Source organism: Lactuca serriola, chromosome 3, assembly GCF_051521515.1.
Source record: "Lactuca serriola cultivar US96UC23 chromosome 3, Lser_US96UC23_V15, whole genome shotgun sequence".
NCBI lineage: Eukaryota > Viridiplantae > Streptophyta > Magnoliopsida > Asterales > Asteraceae > Lactuca > Lactuca serriola.
The window spans coordinates 132151029-132156859 of record NC_136410.1 but is presented as its reverse complement, the minus strand read 5'-3'; the positions used below and the strand labels follow the sequence as shown (position 1 = coordinate 132156859).

At 42.8% G+C, this 5831-nt stretch overlaps 1 long non-coding RNA gene across 1 annotated transcript; it reads right to left on the bottom strand.

Annotated features, from left to right (window-relative positions):
• Positions 1 to 4864: 4864 nt before the first annotated feature.
• On the bottom strand, positions 4865 to 5531 carry LOC145094671 (uncharacterized). The gene is made up of 2 exons (XR_013703475.1): positions 5329 to 5531; positions 4865 to 5256 (listed from the first exon to the last, which is right to left on the bottom strand). It is a non-coding gene; the product is annotated as an uncharacterized LOC145094671 (long non-coding RNA).
• Positions 5532 to 5831: the final 300 nt, after the last annotated feature.

The following is a 5831-nucleotide window of genomic DNA, read 5'->3' as shown; positions in this document are numbered from 1 at the left end:
CTTCAAGAGCTGCTAGACCGGGGGTGCATACGTCCGAGTAGTTCCCCGTGGGGTGCACCGATTCTTTTCGTGAAAAAGAAAGACGGATCAAACAGGATGTGCATTGATTATAGGGAGGTGAACAAGCTGACGGTGAAGAATCGTTATTCTTTGCCAAGGATCGACGATTTATTTGATCAACTTCAGGGTGCATCTTGGTTCTCCAAGATTGATCTTAAGTCTGGGTATCATCAGATGAGGATTAGGGATGAGGATATACGGAAGACAGCTTTCAGGACTCTTTATGGGCATTATGAGTTTGTGGTGATGCCATTTGGGCTCACCAATGCCCCAACAACGTTCATGGATCTCATGAACCGAGTGTGCAGATCGATGTTGGATCGGTTAGTGATCGTTTTTATTGATGATATCCTGGTTTACTCCAAAACTATAAAGCAGCACAAGCAGCACTTGAGAGAGGTGCTGGAGATTTTGAGGGCGGAGAAGCTTTATGCAAAGTTCTGCAAATGTGATTTCTGCCTACGGGAAGTGCAGTTTTTAGGGAATGCCATCAATCAAGAGGGTAATTCGGTTGACCCAGCTAAGGTGGAGGTTGTGATGCGATGGGAGGTACCAAGGAATTCCTCAGAGATTCATAGCTTCTTGGGTTTAGCGGGTTACTATTGGAGATTTATCCAGGATTTCTCTAAGATTGCTAAGTCATTGACCCGTTTGACCAAGAAGAATGTGACTTTCTGGTGGGATGATGATCAGCAGAGGGCTTTTGAGACTCTGAGGCGGAGGTTATGCGAGGCTCCAGTCCTAGTATTGCCTGAGGGGTTGGATGATTTAGTGGTATATTGTGATGCATCAATTTCAGGGCTGGGTGCGATATTGATGCAGAAGGGGCATGTGATTGCTTATGCCTCGAGGAAATTAAAGCCTCACGAGGCAAATTACCCCACGCATGATCTGGAGTTGGGGCGGTGGTGTTTGCCCTCAAGATTTGGAGGCATTATTTATATGGGGTGCGGTTCATTGTTTATACCGATCACAAGAGTCTAAAGTATTTGATGGATCAATAGAACCTTAATATGCAGCAGAGGAGATGGTTGGATGTACTAAAGGATTATCAATGCGAGATCCTATACCATCCAGGGAAGGCCAACGTGGTGGCCGATGCTTTGAGTCGCAAGGCGACGGGGTCCCTGATTAGGGACATTTGTATGAGGATGATGGTGATTTCACCTTTTTTTGGATATGATCAAGGGGGCTTAGGTTGAGGAGGTGAAGAAGGAGAACTGGAAAACAGAGAAAATTTGGGGTCAGTATCCTTTGTTTTTCAAGGATAGATGCAGCCTTTTGACTGAGTGTGGCCGAGTGTGGGTACCATTGGCAGGGGGAGTAAGGCAGAGACTGTCAGAGGAGGCACATAAGTCCAAGTTTTCTATACATCAAGGTTCAACAAAAATGTATAGGGACTTGAGACTGAGTTATTGGTGGCCCTGCATAAAGTGGGAAATCACCTGGTTTGTGGAGCGGTGCTTGAACTGTAGGAAGGTCAAGGGCGAGCATCAGCGGCCTCAAGGAAAGGTCCATCCCTTACCCATCTCCATGTGGAAGTGGGAAGAGATCACTATGGATTTCATTACAAAGCTACCAAGGACGGCGAGAGGAGTAGATGCCATATGGGTTATCGTGGACAGACTGACGAAGAGTGCCCATTTCATTCCGATCTCCGAGAGTATATCCGCAGAAAAGTTGGCAGGCATCTATGTTCGAGAAGTGGTGGCTAGGCTCGGGGTGCTGGTGTCAGTGGTTTCGGATAGGGATGTTCGGTTTACATCCAGATTTTGGGGAAAGTTCCATGAGGAATTGTGTACACATCTACACTTCAGTACAATATATCACCCTGAGACGGATGGTCAAAGTGAGAGAACGATCCAGACATTAGAGGACATGCTGGGAGCATGCGTGCTGGATTTTAGAAGAAGTTGGGATGCGTACCTCCCACTGGCAGAGTTGTCGTACAAGAACAGTTATCACGCTAGTATCGATCGAGCTCCTTTTGAGATGTTATATGGTCGAAGGTGCAGGACCCCGATATGCTAGGATGAGGTTGGACATCGGGTGATGGGGAGCACGGAGGTGGTACTTAAGACCACCGGGTTGATCCAGCAGGTACGCAATCGGTTGCGGGTTGCGGATAGCCGTCAGAAGAGTTATGCTGATCGACGGCTATCGGAACTTGAGTTTCAGGTGGGGTATTTTGTTTTGTTGAATGTGTCACCTTGGAAAAGGATTATCTGGTTTCGTAAAAGAGGAAAGTTGGGGCCTCGATTTATAGGCCCGTTCTGGATCACAGCCCGAGTGGGCAAGGCAGCCTATCGTTTAGAGCATCCAGAGGAGCTTAGTCAGATTCAAAACACTTTCCATGTTTCTCAACTTCGGAAGTGTGTTGCTGATGAGTCCGCGGTTATATCCTTGGATGACATTCAGGTGGATGGGGGCCTGAATTATGTCGAGAAGCCGATTGCCATAGTAGATAGGAAGACAAAGGGACTTTGGAACAAGGAAGTAGAGTTGGTAAAGGTGCAATGGCAGCACCGAAAGGGCTCCGAATGGACTTGGGAGCTAGAGGAGGAGATGCGGGAGCATTACCCCAAACTGTTTTCAGCCACGGACTTTGAGGGCGAAGTCTAGTTCAAGTGGGGGAGAGTTGTAACACACAAAGTTCTGGTATGTCTTGAAACCCTAAGTAATGATAATTTTTGCATAATTGGTCCCTTAAGTACGTTGGGCGTACTTAAGTGTACGCTTAGCATACTGCATGGTTGTGGTCGCAGAGGAATCAGGGTACGGTGCGCGTACCTTGAGTTACGCGGGGCGTACGCACCAGGGACGCAAAACCCTAAATCCCGGACTTGAGGCCTATTTAAACATCTTTACGTTCGTTGGACTAAACCCCAGAGAGGCTCCACAACTATAGAACATTCATATACTCCTAGAAACCTTGTAAGATCATTCTTGAGCCTTAAAGAGTGCATTTATGGCCTTTTAGTGTGTATTTTAAGAAGAATGGTGGTCAAGCAAGCATGGATCAAGTGGGTGCTTCAAGATCCTACATCAAAAGCATCTTGCAAAGCTTCTGGATGTAAAAAGCTTGCATCTTTCCTTTCTAATCTTTAGATCTAGCTAGAGTTTTGGTGGTTTGTCCCTTTGATGAACTTTGGACCTCTTTTGTTGAGCTAAGCCTCCCCATTCGATATGAGAGACAGATCTGAGGTCCCCTAGTCATTTAGAAGTATAAAAATGGATGCTTGATGACCTTGGAAAGGTCCTAATGGAGTAGTTGGGTGTGTATGAGACATGCAAGGGCATAAAGTTGCCAACTTTATGCCTTAGGACATATTGTTAGACTTAGATCTAGCTTTTGGACGTCAAGGATTCGAGCATTAAGCACTTAATGGAAAAAGAGCTTAAAATGGTTGTACGCTGGGTGTAACTGGTTGTACACGGCGCGTAGTCCCTAAGCCTTCATTACGATGTGTGTACCAGGGTAGTACGTTGGGCGTACGCAACTCAGTTGGGCCTTAAGTTGTTTTGGGCCTTTGGGCCTTTAGGCCTCATTTGGTTGTTGGGCTTGATTGGATTTTGTGAGTTAGAGGCCTTTTCATATGTTTGGGCCGTGGACTTATCGGTTGGGCCTTATTGGGCCAAGCGGCCCATTAAGGATGTTGGACTTGGACTTTAGGGCCCATTTGCAAGGAAAGGGTAATTGGGCCTTGGGGGTAGAATTGGAAGGTTGGGCCTTTCCTGAAATAATTTAAGGTCTTATCATTAATTATATTATTATTGTTATTATTCGGCTCGGGAGGTGGCGGATTATTAGGAGGACAGTATTCGTATTCATCGGATGGAGGTGAGTCTTCTCACCATACCTATGGGTCTACGGCACCAAGGTTGGCCTATTATGTGATCATGTTATGTGTGTGTTATTCATTTATGAATTGATATGTTATGTGATATTATGTTGGTATGGAAGACCCCGGGGGGAGCCCGTGGCATTGGATATAAGACCATGTGGGGTAGCCCATAGCATTCCTAGGTAAAGACCATGTGAGGTAGCCCATGGCATTGGATGTAAGGCCATATGGGGTAGCCCATGGCAGTCCTAGGTAAAGACCATGTGGGGTAGCCCATGGCATTCTTGCTGGATCATATTGCATGGTTTCTGTGGCATGTTTATAGCTTTATTAGCTAACAGGATATGTGTACGTGAATGTGTGTGGTATGCTCCGGGAAACTCACTAAGCATTTCGCTTACAAGTTGTTGATTTGTTTCAGGTACTTCTGATCCCGAGGGCAAGGGCAAGGCATGATGACGTGGTGCGCACTCTAACTCTCTTTTTATGTATTAGGGACCCTCTGATGTTTTAAAAAGGAAAACAATGATGTAATGAATGTTAATTTGAAAAGATATGTTTGGGAATCTATGGTTTATGAGATTGGTTTTGATTAACTAAAAAATGAAAATTTTTCTTTGTAAAATTGAGTCGTTACATATGTATTGGAAGCCCCTTTTGTTAATATAGTCCCTTTTGTAAATATGCCATTTTGTCGACTTTGAGAACAATATAAATTGAAATTCCCTTTTGTAAACATCATGGCATAACTATTACTTATAAAAAGTCCGGCTGCCTAAATATATCAGCCATTTTAACTAAATTATGGTTTGTTATGGTGAATTCTATCTATATCCCTTATTTTGGTAAAGTTTTGTTTTGGTTTGTCCTGGTGATTTCAAGTCAAGTAATGGTCAAATACTAGTAAAAGATATTATTTTTTACAAAATACATTGCAAAACATAACTTCCATTCCAATAGAAACCAAATCACTAAGATTACATTGGTCAATTGTTAGTACAAAAGATACCATTCAAACTACCATTACATATCTATACTTGTTGCTAGTAAACATACCATTACAACATTATATACCATACAAGTGCAAACAATGAAACCCAAAACACAATCCTAAAATTACCACCAACTAAGCCATCTTGACCTTCCATAGGAGCACCTTGCATAAGAACACCTTGTTCTGCCACAGGTTCTGTTACATGTTCTTCTACACGTTCTTCCATTAAATCTTCAAATCCATCATGGCTGAATCCATTTCTATGGTGGAAAAAACCGAATAACATGTCTTTGTACCATTGGTTTTTGGTAATGGAGGGTCTACCTAAGCGAAGTATTTGCAATCCATTTTAGGGTCCTGGATTACACAAAATGAGTCCAATTTCTATAAAAATGAGGTAGGAATCGTAAAAGAAAGAAAATTACAAACCATGAAATTGTCGCATCCAATAAACCTTCGTAAAAGATTTTTTTTTATCACTCAATGAAGTCCATTTTCCAAAAAGATCTTCACAAAAACATCTTGATTTTAGCCTCTCCTCACTAACCGACTGCCTTGTCTTCTTCCCGCGGAAGATGAAGACATCATTTTTTCTTTCACTGGAGGTTCTAGGGCTTGAAGAAGCATGGTATGTGCTTAAATACAACTATTCAACCACCTAAGAAACTCATTTAATGACATGACATCCAACCAAGCAAAGTGGTCGGCTAAAATAGGTGTACTGGTTAAAAAGGGTTCATTCGGATAAAGTAGTCGGTAGTTTGTCTTTTTTTCCTGAAAAAAGAAAATTGGATTAGACCATAAACTAGACCAAAACTCTAGCACTTTTTTCGGAGATTTCCCAATTTATATTTAAGACCAAATTCCATATTTTGATGAAACTTGAAGTCTTTGTACAATCTTTTTTTTTTTTTTTTTTTTTTTAAATTTAA